General features: G+C 40.8%; 1 protein-coding gene across 2 annotated transcripts in view; it reads right to left on the bottom strand.

Moving 5' to 3' along the window:
- The window catches only part of LOC116057334 (synaptosomal-associated protein 25-A-like), a 51,633-nt gene that overhangs the window by 34,635 nt on the left and 855 nt on the right, over window positions 1–16,143 (bottom strand). The window lies entirely within an intron of this gene.

The following is a 16,143-nucleotide window of genomic DNA, read 5'->3' as shown; positions in this document are numbered from 1 at the left end:
CTATGTGTAGGAGAGGTCGGTAGGTCAGGAGAGATGGGGAGAAGAGGGGCCGTGGTAGGTGCTGGAGTAGATACTGGGAGGTCAGATACAGGGGATAGAGATTGGTAAATGATGTTGATTTTGTCAGCGTAAAAGTGGAGGAATGAGTTGCAGAGATGGATAAGGGAAACAGCCCTGCAGTTTTCTGTCACATTCATATAGCATCTATAGTACTGTGTGTTCAGTGTATTAATGCATTAGTATACTGTACAGTGATTGTATTGTACCTACTGATAACATGAAATGATTACTGAAGTGCATTTCATGGGACATATTCAATGTGATTAATTTCCTGTTTCAATAGGATGTCATGTGGGACATAACACAAACATAAGTTGAGGATAAAACGGCTCTTGGATTGGATAGGAGAGGCAGATGGTTTTTGTTTGGATCTACTTGAACAGGTCAGGATAAGGTCACTATTAAAAACCCTATCATCATATCCTCTACTGTTTAGTAGAGCATATTTTTAAATGTGATATCTTGAGTCTTGAGTTGTACTTAAAGAGATATTTTGCTGATATATGTAAATCCAGCTCTGTGCCATGGCAGTGTGTTTAGATGAACAGTTTGGCTTCCCTCCGTGGGGCCAGTGCACAGAGCTCCCCGCAGAGCAGCGAAGTTCTGCCAAGATCTGCCGGAGCACGTGAAACGCACCGCTGCTCCTGCATTGGCATCACGGACAGAGGCCAAACACCATTCATCTAAACACAGCGCACACACAAAGTTGACACAGAGCTAGATCAGCCCCCCCCCCCCCCACACACACACACACACACATACATACACACACACACACATACATACATACACACACACACACACACACAAAGCATCTACCAAATAAAGTATTTCTGTAGGTCTGGGTCTTGTTAACATCAGCCTTAAGAGAAAAGTATGAAGATAAGTCATGATATATTTAAGAGATGTTATAAAAATGCTATTTTTACAGTAATTCTCCTTTGAAAGAATTAATGACAAACACCTGCAGGTAGATTTATTGCAGCCTGGATGAAGGATAAATGCAAAGAAGGGAATTAACTGGGTTCGTCTGCATTTAGGAGCAATTCAGTTGAGATGCAGGATAAAAAAGATACACTTGTTTAGCATCCGTCACACAGGCTCACTGTCAAGCTGTTGTGATTAACTGCCTCGACAAATATACTGCTATCAATCATGTGTTCAGTTGAGATGAACAATGTTTGTGAAGGAAATAGGACATCAGGACACTCTGGTTTCACAGAAATTCACAGTCAGGGAAACCAGGTCAGCTTGTCAGTTGTTCAGATGTATTTTTTGTATGTATTTTTTTCACAGGTTTACAGAAGCACTAACCTAAATCTGGGGAGATTTTCAGGATAGCTCGTGCACTTTTCTCTCTCTTTCTTGCATTTGTTTTTGCAGATTAGTTGGAGAGGAATGTGCCAAATGAGACGGTGGGCACAGCATGACTGAAAATTATCATTGCTATTCTTGTAACGCTCCTTTTCTTTGTATAATTACGAGCAAATCTGGTTGTGTAGAATTGAATTGCATAAAAGTGAACCCAGGGCAGCCAGTGGATTTCTGGAGAGGCAACCATTTATGTACCCTATAATAAGAACATACATGCATGAAGGAGCAGTAATGGACAGCTAACTAGACTTCAACACAATGGCATTTCTTTAGTCTTTTTCTTGCACATCTTATCTCAGCAGTGTTGCACAAAAAACAACTGAAAGTAAAAGAGGTGACATATTAATGATTTTGAATGAAGACAGCGCACAATTGTCTTTGTGGAACATTTAAAGGGGAACTATGTCCATTTTCTAAATATTTCATACATGTTATTCCTATGGTCTAAGACAGTCCAAAAATATTAGTAAACAGGAACAACTCAACCCAATGCTGATAGGGAACCTGATAACATTAATGATGAGGCAGTCTGTAAACTGTAAACCAGCAGCCACTTCTAATGAACGCAGTCCAGCTGCACCCGGCTCTGCAGTGGAAGCTCGACCGGAGAGGCCAGAGATCAAAGTAAGAACTCTGCAGTGGAATTGGTAACACCAGTGTTGTCAAAATCCTATTACAGTTTTGATTGTTTAAGCACTATATTGAAAGCATGGACTGTTTTTTTCAAATCACTACACCCAATCAGCAGAACACCTCAGACCCTTTGCAAAATGAAACACTCTTGCAAAAACTACACACTAATTTATAAAAACCATATTTTGTTACCATATGAAACACACACATTCCATATGACTTAATTCAGTTTGAACCAGTTACACACTGCTGTTGCTAACCTAAAACACTTTTAGCAATTCTACTTCTCAGTGAGTAGAGTACTGTATATGAAGTACACAGAGAAAATGCAAATATACAATAAGTTCACCAAACACTACACAAAACCAATGCTGCAGACTGAGGAAAATGTATTTATTTCTCTCCATATACCCAAATCAGTCAACATGGAAAATTACAGCAAAACATGTCCCAGTTTTCATACAGCTACTACAGTAGTGTGCATAACACTGTGAGCTCAGCAAACAACAGACACACATAAAATACTGTATCCAGTACAGGCTACCATTACAGAAAAAAAAAAAAAAAAAAAGATCTGAAAATACAGTACAGAAAATACTAGACTTACCTGCTGCATTTTTTTATAGTGCGTAAACCTGATTGGTGTGTCTACAATTACGCAATCATGTGTTTGTGTACCTGATGGCTGTGTTTCACAGATTGGCTCATAGGTGTGGTCATGTGACAGTCAGTGCTTTGGAATTGCAAGGAAGTGACATCATGATATCCTTCTGTGTCTAATGTCTACAAGTGTGTTTAGTGTTTTGTAAAAAGTGTGAGGCTGACATTGTGCTGATAATGGTGCACATCTGGACCAATGTTTTGCTCGAGTGTGAGGTTTTGATAATTGTATAATACTTTTGATTTCAGTGTGTGAGCAATTGCCAAAAACTGTAACCGGTGGGAAAATGTCCTAACCATGGCATAGTATATGGGTACATTTTGTGTTTCAGAACTGAGAACACTACAATAGAATAAAGCTTATTTGGATATAAAAAAAAACTAACAATCTTATTTACATTGTTGAGTAAGTAACGTATTGTATGCACTGTGTTTATGTCTTTGTCGGCATAATGTGTATGTATTTGTCTATGGTAGCAAACTAGTTTCCCCTTTGGAGATTAATAATGTTAATCCTATCCCATCCTGTGGGTCAACAGAATCCGCCCCCCATCCATTGTCTATGGAGCAGCTCCAGACAGGTGTGAGGTGGTGGTTACTTCTCTGGTTTCTGGCTTTGAGAGAGAATAGCACATGCTCACAAATATGGATAGAACTTTACGTTACTCTTTAACATCCTCTTATTCCCTCACTCCCTTCTCTATTTGCAACAGACTTGACCTCCTGTCTTCCATCTATCTTATCTTTTCTCTTGAAGATTAGTACAACCAGACTGCAGCTTAAAACTTTATTATAATGGATTTTTAATAATCTCTGTAATTATAACACAGACATGCCACCAATGTGTACTTTCTCTCTTCTGTCCATTTAAAGGTCCCATGGCATGAAAATTTCACTTTATGAAGTTTTTTAACATTAATATGAGTTCCCCCAGCCTGCCTATGGTCCCCCAGTGGCTAGAAATGGTGATAGGTGTAAACCGAGCCCTGGGTATCCTGCTCTGCCTTTGAGAAAATGAAAGATCTATAGAGAGAAAAGGATCTATCCTTTAACGCCCACTTAAAATAAACCTCAAGAACAGCCTTTTTCCATCTTCGTAACATTGCCAAAATCAGGAACATCCTCTCGCAAAACGATGCAGAAAAACTAGTCCATGCATTCGTTACTTCCCGGCTGGACTACTGTAATTCTTTACTGTCAGGCTGCTCAAATAAGTCCCTCAAGACCCTCCAGCTGATCCAGAATGCTGCAGCACGTGTTCTGACAAGAACTAACAAAAGAGATCACATTTCTCCTGTATTAGCTTCTCTGCATTGGCTTCCTGTAAAATCCAGGATTGAATTTAAAATCCTTCTCCTGACCTACAAAGCACTAAATGGTCAAGCACCATCATACATAGAAGAGCTCTTAGTACCTTATTGTCCCACTAGAGCACTGCGCTCCCAGAACTCAGAGCTACTTGTGGTTCCTAGAGTCTCTAAAAGTAGAGTGGGAGCCAGAGCCTTCAGCTATCAGGCTCCTCTCCTGTGGAACCAGCTCCCAACTTGGGTTCGGGGGGCTGACACCATCGCCACATTTAAGAATAAACTGAAAACCATCATCTTTGATAAAGCTTATAGTTAGGGAGTGAGGAGTTGCAGCATAGTAGAGTAGAGTAGAGGGAGGCAGGAAGTACAAGCCCGTTCCGGCAGGGGAGAGTACGAGCCCAGTCCAGGGCCCCTCTCTTTAGCCTGCCTCTCTTAGTTATGCTATTATAACTCTAGACTGCTGTGGGAAGCTCCTTCCAAGGACACAATGAGCCGCTCCCTCTTCTCTCTTTTCACTTGTCTCCTTTTGTGTGCATCTTAGTCCCAGAAATGCCTGTTACTAACCTAGCTCTGGGGAGTTTTCTCCCCGGAGTCCCTTTGCTTCTTCTTCACCCAGAACATCGCCTTGGAATTGGGTGGCACCTACACCGGGGTCCTGGGTGCAGCTGACGCTATGGACTTACTACACCCTGCTACGCTCTGCGATTCCCCGCAGTGTCCGACTGCGTCCTGCCGCGTCCAACCGCGTCCACCCAGGCTGCTGTGCCACACTACACCCCGTAACGCCCTGCTGTGCCCTACTATGACATGAACTACTATGACTACCATTGTGATCACTGCTTCACTATCTTTATTATGACTATTATTGCCACCATTCACCACTCCCCCAACTGGTGCCATCAGACACCGCCTACCAAGAGTCTGGGTCTCCCAGGTTTCTTCCTAACAAAAAAGGGAGTTTTTCCTCGCCACTGTCGCAATAGCTACTGCTAATGCTTGCTCTTGAGGCAACCACTGTAATAGTTGGGGCTTCGTAAACTACAGAGTTTGGTCTAGACCTACTCTATCTGTAAAGTGTCTCGAGATAACTTATTATGACTTCGGATACAGTATTAGGGGACCACTAAGGTCTATATAAAGAGACTTCAGATACAGTATTAGGGACCACTAAGGTCTATATAAAGAGACTTCAGATACAGTATTAGGGGACCACTAAGGCCTATATAAAAGAGACTTCAGATACAGTATTAGGGGACCACTAAGGTCTATATAAAGAGACTTCAGATACAGTATTAGGGACCACTAAGGTCTATATAAAGAGACTTCAGATACAGTATTAGGGGACCACTAAGGCCTATATAAAAGATACTTCAGATACAGTATTAGGGGACCACTAAGTCCTACATAAAAGAGACTTCAGATACAGTATTAGGGGACCACTAAGGCCTATATAAAAGAGACTTCGGATACAGTATTAGGGGACCACTAAGGTCTATATAAAGAGACTTCAGATACAGTATTAGGGGACCACTAAGTCCTACATAAAAGAGACTTCAGATACAGTATCAGGGGACCACTAAGGCCTATATAAAAGAGACTTCAGATACAGTATTAGGGGACCACTAAGGTCTATATAAAAGAGACTTGAGATACAGTATTAGGGGACCACTAAGGCCTATATAAAAGATACTTCAGATACAGTATTAGGAGACCACTAAGGTCTATATAAAAGATACTTCAGATACAGTATTAGGGGACCACTAAGGCCTACATAAAAGATACTTCAGATACAGTATTAGGGGACCACTAAGGTCTATATAAAAGAGACTTCAGATACAGTATTAGGGGACCACTAAGGTCTATATAAAAGAGACTTCAGATACAGTATTAGGGGACCACTAAGGCCTATATAAAAGATACTTCAGATACAGTATTAGGGGACCACTAAGGTCTATATAAAAGATACTTCAGATACAGTATTAGGGGACCACTAAGGTCTATATAAAAGAGACTTCAGATACAGTATTAGGGGACCACTAAGGCCTATATAAAAGAGACTTCAGATACAGTATTAGGGCACCACTAAGGTCTATATAAAAGAGACTTCAGATACAGTATTAGGGGACCACTAAGGCCTATATAAAAGAGACTTCAGATACAGTATTAGGGGACCACTAAGGCCTATATAAAAGCATCCAAAAAGCAGCATGTCATAGGACCTTTAAACTTAAAGTGAAGGAGACTGCAGACTTACTATGTCACACTATAAACACAAGTGTGTGTTCATGGGATCCAAAAACCGGGAGTCCAGTATACTTGTGGGGTCCCGACAGCTTTGTGGGGCCAAAATGCTGGACCCCACAAGTTTAAAGAGCTGTTTGAGGGTTAAAGGACAATTCCGGCGCAAAACAAACCTAGGGGTTAATAACAGATGTGTACCCACTCTGTCTCTCTCTGGGACATGTTTTCATGCTAATCAAATGTGTCTGTAGCTTGAAAGAAGCTAGCGCAGACCACTGATTAGCTTACAACGCTAGTATTCGGGGCACAAGGAAAGTAAAAACAAATCGCTATTTATACCACTAAAAAGGCTCACAGGCAGTTTATTGAACAAAGAGCTGCGGGAGCTCCGTGAAAGGGCTACGAGAGAGAGAGCGAGCTATCAACACAGCCTCGTACTTCAGGAAACTGGTGGTGTACCTGAGGACATTGTGAAGCTATGGCCACCCAACAGGAGTGTCTGCGTTGCACGGAGTGGGACCTGTTGCATCGCGACACCCAAGAGACGCAGTGTTTGGTACAGTCTGAAGATTTCCCCTCTCTGATAAATAGGGCTGTACATGAAACTTTTTTCCATGTCCCGAAAATAAATTGGGGACTGCGACCCAGACTGGAGGGACCAGATGGACAGTTATCCACTGAGTAAGTACACTAGACAAGTTTACATCGGTGTGATTATTCCAGATATATTGAGCAAATTGCTTTTGATTTTAGTTTGCATAGCCAGCTGTAAGTCATGACTGGTTTTCAAGACGGCGGCGGCATGTAAACATGAACGCAGTGTCTTTATAATGTATCTTTTCAATAAACTGTCTGTACACTTACAAAATTCTCAAGTGTGGTGATATTTTGAGCCTTGTTAGTGGTATAAATAGCGATTTGTTTTTACGTTCCCTGTGCCCCGAATACTAGCGTTGTAAGCTAATCAGCAGTCCGCGCTAGCGTCTTTCAAGCTACAAACACATTCAATTAGCATGAAAACATGTCCCAGAGAACAACAGAGTGGGTACACATCTGTTATTAACCCCTAGGTTCGTTTTGCGCTGGAATTGTCCTTTAAGACTTGGTTGTAAGATTAGGGTTATGGTTAGGGTGAGGGTAAGGGTTAAGGTTAGGCATTTAGTTGTGATGGTTAAGGTTAGGGTAAGGGGCTAGGGAATGCATTATGTCAATGACGGGTCCCCACAAAGATAGTGCCACAAACCTCTGTGTGTGTGTGTGTGTGTGTGTGTGTGTGTGTGTGTGTGTGTGTGTGTTGGAGGGTCCAACATGTTACTCCATCAAAGCAGAACCATGTTTCATTTTTTACTGGATGGTGCATACAGCACATACAGTGTGTGTGTTTACAGGAGCAAGTGTGTTTCAGTACACACCTGCACATGCACATGTGGCTGTTCATATGCATGTGTTGTACACATGTACAGTATCTGGTCTTGTTTTTTTTAGTTTTTTTCCTATCCTATCCAGCTGTTCATTATTATTGCAGCAGTTGGCCTCAGTGTACAACAGATTACATTATTTATTTTTATAGGTTTTTCTCATTTAATGGATCTAATAATACCACTGTGACCACCTGGGGTCCCGACCCGGTTTAACAGAAGAAATGCAACTCAAAAAGCACTAAGAAGCAAGGCTAAATGGTTCAAAATATGCATGTTTACATAATACTACCGCAGATTGTAGTTACAAACAGATTTGACATTGTTGTATACAAGAGCAAATCACATGGTCACGTTCATGCAAAACATGGATTTTTAGATCTTCTGGTGCTCAACCCAATATTCTTTTGCATCAAATATTTTACACAACTAAGAACCAGAAATGCACCATCATCACAATCTCAACACTACAAACTAAATAAATAAAAAAAAAAATACTTTTGCCTGCCATAGGGATTATAAAATATATTTAGGCACAATAATTAGTGCATTTACATGCAGTTTAAAAAAACAATATTTTCGGGTTAAGGCAATAACCCAATTTCTCAAACGCCACGTAAACACCTTACCCTGGTTAAAATCGGAGTTGTCATAACCCGGTTAACGACTCCTTCAGTAACCGGGGTATTCCTTCATGTATACACCTAACCAGGCTATGATCGGTTTAAGCATCTGTGCATGCTTCAGCTGCACCTCCCCACTCCGCTGGAGTGGTTTTTAAACAGGACATAATCCGTCAGCGCGCTGTGAGTCATAGTCGTTGCTTTGACACCATACAACAAAACAGAGTTGCCCGAATCAGCGGAGGGCCTTCGGCAGCCAAGAGCCTGCGGTCCGTCTGTTTTACTCCCCGCCGAGGCCTAGTCCCCAGGAATAGCGCCATACTTTGATGCAACCATGGATTTAGGGGCCAACGGTGGAAATGCAACGTCTGGCAACCTGTTGGCCCAAGAAGACTTTTCCAGTAATGTTAATGTTAGTTAGCTAACTAAGTTAGCTTGCTAATTCCACCAGACACTGGTTACAGATAACCTTATAATGACCCAAACAATCATCTGGCGGGAACACTGTGTTGTCCTACGCGACAAGAGTGTGTAAATGAAACATTAAGTTGTTAAATTTTACTAATTTAGTGATCGGTCTGTGTAATTTTGACATAGGTCAACCGGAAGAAAAAGCCAGTTGTGGGTTGGCAGAGCGTCACCTACTGTACTGGAAGTAGAGTTACTCCCGCCATTCTTCCCATTCTTTCCCGCTCATGTATACTGCTAGTGCTGTATAGTGCTGCCCTGATCTGATTCTTTCTATTTGTTGCAGTCAAAATACTTTATTAGATCACACACACACACACACACACACACACACACACACACACAGATGTGTAAGACTGCAGATCCAACTCTTATACTGGAAAACACTTTCCCTGGTGTTAGAGAGGCTCTTGTTAAGATGGAGAGACCGATTCCCTTTAATTACTTAAACACATGTAAACACACATACACACACTAGCGTGCTCTTGCATGCACTCCTATATTCACTAATGCCCTGTCAGTCTGTCAGACGACTTTAACCTTTCTGGTCAGCATCAAGCAGAGCAACACACACATAGATATAGATATATCAAACCTGTCATACAGACTCTGGAGGGTAAGATACCTTGCTACACTTATATGACATCATCAACATGAACTTCCAATAACAATATTACTTGTGATAAATAAAACAAATATTAAATTTGAAACTCATTTCTGCCTCTGCTGCTTTCAGTATACTGCCAAAATACAACAAATTGCTTGTTGAATTAAAATAATAATAATAATTTCACATTATTTTATTGAACAAATTAAACACTGACCTGAACACAAAAGTACCTTAGTGCAGGTTATTACATATTTCAACTAACTCCAAAAAATCCCTTAGTGTCTTTCGCGATGTGTTTCTAGTGCAAGTTAATGAAAAAAAAAAACAATGTATTGCCCTACTTCAAATTACATTAGGTACATCCACACAACAGTGAAGGTTCAGGATTTTTGCAATGCATTATTTCCTGTAGCCTATGTTTCTCTGTTTGTCTTTATGTGCTGACTCTTACATAGGTTAACTGTTCCATCTATTCACTTTACTCACACTGTGACCACATTTCAATTCAACCCTGTCTCCCACAAACATAATCGCTGCCTGGATTATGTTAAGAGGCAACGATATCTGTTTTTTTTTTTATGAATGAAGCGCTACATTTATGTACTGCGCTGAAGTTGCAGGGACTTAGATGGGGTGGATGGTGGTTGACAAAGTGCAGCACTTTGACACCAGAGTCCAAGGTTTGTATCCTTAATCTTATCTGTGCTTTGGTTTAGGAAACCAAAGCACTTTGGTTAAGGTTAGAACAATACTGTGGTTTGTGGTGCTTTTTCTGCACTGTAAACTGTACTGTATAAGCAAATATTTTATACCAAGACCGGCTATATTGGCACATATGTTAATTAACAACATAGACTGCTGTTGGTTTGTTTGTTGTGTCACTGTTGATTAATTATTCAATTACTGAAACAGAACATTTATTAGGTCTATGGCTAAAAGAAAATATTATTTCAGTCAGGTTTTCTACTTCCATTACAAGCAGACAAAATGTTTTCACAGTCACAAACCAACAGTGCACACATATACTGTACCTCCATGCTGACCTACTGTATAAGCATTAAACACATATGCCAAGACAGGACTGGGCCAGAGAGCATGATGGGAGCCTGAGGGCTAAACTATTCAGACAGAACACCCACCACTTCATGCCTGACTGCTAATATACTATACATGTACCAACAGCCACACACACATGCACAAACCAGTCTAACACACATAATTCTAATATTAGAATAAAAATCAAACAGTGATGATAAAAAGAAATCTCTCTGCACATAATAAAATTGAAGCTTTATAAACAGAAGATCCCTCTGTTTAATCTGCGCTGACACAAAATTAGGGCCAACAGTCATTTCAGGGTGACCGGTCATGGTCCTGTATTCGTTAAAGAACAATTCTGGATGCATTTGTAGTCTAGATGACTAACACCAGTATTAAAAAGTCTGAAGATAACTCAACAGACAGAAAGCAAGTATTGTAGTTGCAACAGCAGCATTCTTTGTATGATTAAACTATATATCACATGTAAAGATCTTTTCTGAGACTTTTAATGTTAACAAAATGTACTCGAGCCAGGGCTATGAGTCATTTTATTATTCACACATTCAATTACACTAGTATTCAGTAACCCATCAAAAAGCTCAAACTAAGTTTCTATGCACAATGAAGATATAACTACTTTAAAATTCTAAGCAGGTAGGTCAGATCTTCAGAGAACAGCTTGATAATCGAGCCTTCTGATTTCCATCCAGGTTGACCACAGTGGTTGAATGTAAATGGAACAAGGTAGGAAAGCTAACACAGCGCTGGTTTTCTGCCCACAGCAACGCCTGCAGTGGCAATATGGCCTGGCCGAATTAAAACATTCCCTATGGAGAGACAGGAAGGACACACAGAGGGAGATCTGCTGTGGAATAGCACTGAGGAAATCAGGAGGATACATGCTATTTGTTACATGTTATTTTGGTGTTATTTTCCAGTGAAATGCTACTAAAATGAGCATATTAGCTGTTATAACCCCCAAAACACACCTTAAATTCGCCAAAAACTTTGCACACATAATTACACACCCTGTGGACTCATTTTCTGGCTAAACTGTCCTGTAACACTACGATTCTAACAGAATAAGTGCATGCAGCTGCCACTCAGCGACTGAGCAAAGAGGTACAAGTTCACAACCTGACCACCTGGCAGCGAGTGTAAAAATGCACCATTTAAGATGCCCACCTTCGCTGTGACGTAGAATTACGAGACCCAAATGACAAATGGTTCCCAACATTCAGCCATTTTTTAGTCTCAGATGAGCAGGGATGATGGAGCGGATTGCATTTCTGACATTCCTCGTTATATAATCCAAATGAGGACAGAGACTGGCAGATTAACCAGAGAAATGAATGGACGGTAAGACATGTGCAGAGGTGGAGTGGTCAGTCAGTCACAAAGGAAGAAAATACACATTAAACTACACATTAAAACTTTTTAGAAACTGTTTTGAATTGTCTTTAGAGGGATAATAACAGCAGACCCTTTATAAAATGATGCATCTAACATCTGGAGCCACCTACAGACATCTTCAGATGTTATGATCTGTCAATATGCTCACAATAAATTAGGCCGAATGATGTGTGCAGGCACACAAATATGCAGGCAGGGAAACATGGCGGTGTGGGACGTACAGGAGATTTAAAGCAATCATCTGTGGCCTGCAGGGATAATCACTGCAAAGCCCCACTGTCCCATTCACTGAGGATAAAACCCACTGGATTAATCTGTAGGCCTACAGAATATACACACACACACACACACACACACACACACACACACACACACACACAAATGCCTCACAACACTTACATAACACATGGACCACTCTCGCTCTTTTACTTTCCCTCCCTTTTCCCTTTTACATTCACAGCCTCTCTCTCTCACTTCCTGCTCCCACTAGCACACACAAAACCTAAAGTGCACACATATACACAAACACACACACACACAGTCTCCACCACCCCCTCCTTTCCACTGTTTCTTCTCGTCCCACTTGCACACATTCAAATAGACACCTGTCAACATGCTGCACTTTACATGCTGTTGATTTATACACACACACACATACATAATGCTGACAGGCATCAAAATAGATATAGGTGCATATTTGCAAAACTGTATACACATACATTTATATGATATACAGACGAAGAAAGGTAAAAACTATTGGTAATTGTGCACATGGTACTCCATATGCTGAAATACACGCGCACACACACACACACACGCACGCACACACTAAGGGTAAGAGAGGGAGTTGATGGGCACCCCTACAGAGTGTAGTTCCTGTGCCAGAGGATTCAGGTAACTACAGATCTGCCATGTCATCCTGATCAATAAGAGGGGATATACAGTACATATCACAATTTCAAATATCTGAAATGATAAATTTTTTTGATGGAGTATCAGGATCAGAATACAGAGTCTGTTTCTCTTTCAGTGAAAGGAAAGTTGGGTTAGTCAGCGCAATAAACTATTTAAGTATCTGGGTTAGGGTTAGGTGTCTATGATTCGCACAGATACACCAAAATGCATTGTGTGTAAAAGCATTCCTTTATGGCACTACTAGTGGTCAAAAACTCTAGTGTAACTTTCAGAAAAGAAAAAAAGAACATATACTTTATTATACCCACAAGGGGAAATAAAAAAAAATTGTTACATATATTCACACACACATTATGTATGGAGAGACGTCAGAGCGAGGGAGTTGCTTCACAGGATGGGTCCCCGAGGAGTTGGGGGTTCGGTGCCTTGCTCAGGAGGCAAACCTACCTCTTCATGGACTGAGCTACTGCTGCCCCCAGTTACATTACGTTGCCAGAGATTAGTTAAAGTCATTTTTTTGCAAGTCACAAGAAAGTCTCAAGCCCAAAATCCTACATTTTGTTTCAAGTCCTAATCAAGTATGTCTCTTTACTGCTGGTCTACACCGCCAAGCTGCAATTTGTCCTCATGCTTATGCAACATCATGGAACATTGACTGCACACTTTTTACTGAGATCATTTTTAATCTTTACATTTGGGAAGGTATATAAAGTAATTCCAAGTCAAAAGGCTACAGTCTAAAGACATGAGTATTAAAGTCCACACCTCTGTAAGTAGCACAACTGATTTAAGTCTAAGTACACACTGTGTGGGTGAGACCAAAACATCCTGCAGGGCTGCTAAAAACACCTGCCCATCCCAGAGAAGATGGAATGAACTAAAGATGACAAACAAGTCTATTTTGATGAATGATGTGCCATTCACACATTAACAGGTTTTAAGAGTGCATGTGCAAAACCTTTATATCTGTATAAATCCCACATGGTAAGAAAGGCAGCAGTTGCCAAGAACGGACTGCAAATGTAATCCCCTTACTTATTTTATTAATGAAACCTAATAAGTGAGCAACATGCACTACAAGGGGAATACATTAAACTGTGTGACTGTGAAAGGGACAGGAGGAAAACTGTCTTACTGTTTGTGTGTATGCCTGTGTGTTTTGTTTTCAACAGATGTACAGTAGCAGGAGGCTGGTGGTAATTTCTCACCATTCTGTGAGCAGGGTGATGGGTTAGTGAGTGATGGGTGCTGAGGTGGGAGAGAGGGGGCGGATGGGGGAGAAGCATTGTGACAGTCAGGGCAGGAACCATTTTCTCAGCAGGAAACCATTTATTTCTGCACCCTGGGTTCATGTTCATGTGCAGAGAATGAGTGACACACACCTGTTTCAACTGCAGCCTGAACAAACGACAATCACCACTTCACAAACTAACCACGTTTTATGACACTCCAAGCCTTCTCCAAAACTTTAGCAGCTAGCTACATGTGGACCAAACTGTTGTCTTTCAAAGTGCCTGATAGAGTAGAATAACTCACCAGCTGCAGCCAGACTTCACATAATTCAATGTGTACATTACACACATTGTACTCACAGGATCTTCTTTTACTATACAATCAATTAAATGCTGATTTAAGTGATATTTGTGGTCTAACTTCTTCACAAAATCCTTTCTGTTAAACTGGTGCAGAAATCAAGAAAGAACTGATTAAAAAGTTGAACGAGGTTGGATGTGCTTACCTTGGCTGCGATATCAGCGTATAAGTGCTTTGTGGTCTTTTCCTGTCCTTATTAAAGTATGTATCTGTTTAGTAGTATTGATCTGTTCTGGTTACAAATAACACCACGCATCCAAACAAAGGCGACACACACATGTTGGTCTGCTTAAGAGTTGGACTGAGCTCTTTGTCCTCGCTGATATTAACACAGATACGCTGGCAGGGCGGGAAGCCGGGAGGGCCAAAAGTTTGTTCATAGACAAATAGATAGATAGATATCATGTCATAGATATGTAGGGCAGGGCTGCAAACTAACAATTATTTTCATTGTTGATTAATCTGCCAGAATAATATAAAATATGGTGAAATGGTGAAAAATATCGACTAGTGCTTCCAAAGCCCAAGACAACGTCCTCAAATGTCTTGTTTTGTCCACAGCTCAAAGATATTCAGTTTACTGTCACAGAGGAGAGAAGAAACTAGAACATATTCACATTTAACAAGCTGGAATCAGATAATCTTTACTTATTTTTCATAAAAAATGACTCATACCAATTAATCCTTTATCAATCAATCCTGCTTGCAAGTGTCCGCTCATTAAACATCAAACTGGACTACTCCAACTTCAACCAAACTCCCAACGCGAGTTCAGAGACTGCTGTGCTTTTGTTGTTGTGGAAACATGGCTGAACAACAGTGGACGGGACAATCCAGCTACCAGGCCGGCTGCTCTGTCGCCGGGTAAGACTAGTGGAGGTGGGCTGTGTTAACACAGACTGGTGCTTGTATCCATCTAACTGCTAACTGCTGGTGGAGTTTGTGACTGTTAATTCACGGCTGTGTTTATACTCACCCACCAAGCACTAATGCTAGTAGCTATGTGTTAGCTGAACTTTACGGAGCATATAATGTGTGTGTACTAAATGTAGCCTGTTTCGTATGTCGTTTTTATATATTTTAAATGTGTAACACCACTTGAGCCACGGTGAAACGTTGTTTCGTGTATATGGTTGAAATGACAATAAAACACAGTTGAATTGAATGTCTCACTGTCTGTCTGTCTGTAAACAGTAGGCGTGGCATGGGAGTGGACTCTAAAGCAGCAAAGCAAGTGCATTCTGGGATTTGGTGTTTCATCCACATGAGTCAAAAACACATTTTCTGGCTTTTCTTGGCCTAGAAGGCACCAATTTCTAAAAGAAAATTCACATTTCTGCTACATAAGTGACCCAATTTAAAGATATATTCATCTTTCCAACGGTGAAATATCCCTTTAATAATAATTGACAACTAATCGATGAATCTTTGCAGCTCTATAGATATGTAACCATTAATGACTCCCTATTCAGCCAGTGTTAATTAAGGCCAAAGATGTGTGGCTCTGATCCCGTAGGAAGTCAAAGGGAGGTGAAGGTCAGACCTCTGGAAATCCTCCCAGCTCCTCCATCACAACACCACTGTGGCCATGACTACTCCACATGCAAACCCTCCATGCAAAACAATGTCCATCTGCATTTTCATCCAAATAAAGCCAACCAAAATGTAGAGGAAATCATTTCACTTGTTTCCAAAGCAGATTAACATGCACGAGGTATCTTCATCATGACTCCCGCACCATTTTCTTGACGCCCATAAAGTGCCCTGCCTCATTCCGCCTGGTTTCA

This window comes from Sander lucioperca, chromosome 3, assembly GCF_008315115.2.
Source record: "Sander lucioperca isolate FBNREF2018 chromosome 3, SLUC_FBN_1.2, whole genome shotgun sequence".
In the NCBI taxonomy this organism is placed as follows: domain Eukaryota; kingdom Metazoa; phylum Chordata; class Actinopteri; order Perciformes; family Percidae; genus Sander; species Sander lucioperca.
Note: the sequence above shows the minus strand (reverse complement) of the source record. Positions and strands in the feature narration are given on the sequence as shown.